A 568-nucleotide genomic window follows, 5' to 3' on the forward strand; every position below is an offset into this window, starting at 1 on the left:
GTGCGTGCGTGCGTGCGTGCGTGTGGAAGAGAGTGAGTGAGTGTCCAGCTCCAGTAGCGAAGTAACACTGGAGTGCATAGAATAAACCAACATAAATAGTTAGCTGGACGAGGTGAGAAGTACCGAGTAGAAGAGAAAGAGAGAGGGGGAGAGAGAGAGGGAGAAATATAATTTACAACGATGTAAATCTCTTTGGTTAAAAGCATTATCCCTTTTCAAGCCTCCCATTACCCCCACCGCTCTCTCTCTCTCTCTCTCTTTCCCTCTCTCGCTCGTTCTCTACCTGTCTTGTCGCTTCTAGTTTCATCTCTTATCTTTATCGTTGCTAATTTTGTTCCAGCAACTGAAGGCTATCTTCCTCGTTGCTAACTCGACCTACCTACTTTCTAACCAACCTACCTACATACATACCTATCTACCTATTTAGTAACCTATCTACCAACCTAACAACCTACCTATCTACCTACATAGCTATCTATCTATCTATCTATCTATCTATCAGTATATCTATCTATCTATCTATCTATCTATCTATCTATCTATCTATCTACCTGTCTGTCTGTCTGCC

The sequence above is a fragment of the Octopus bimaculoides genome, chromosome 6 (genome assembly GCF_001194135.2).
Source record: "Octopus bimaculoides isolate UCB-OBI-ISO-001 chromosome 6, ASM119413v2, whole genome shotgun sequence".
NCBI lineage: Eukaryota > Metazoa > Mollusca > Cephalopoda > Octopoda > Octopodidae > Octopus > Octopus bimaculoides.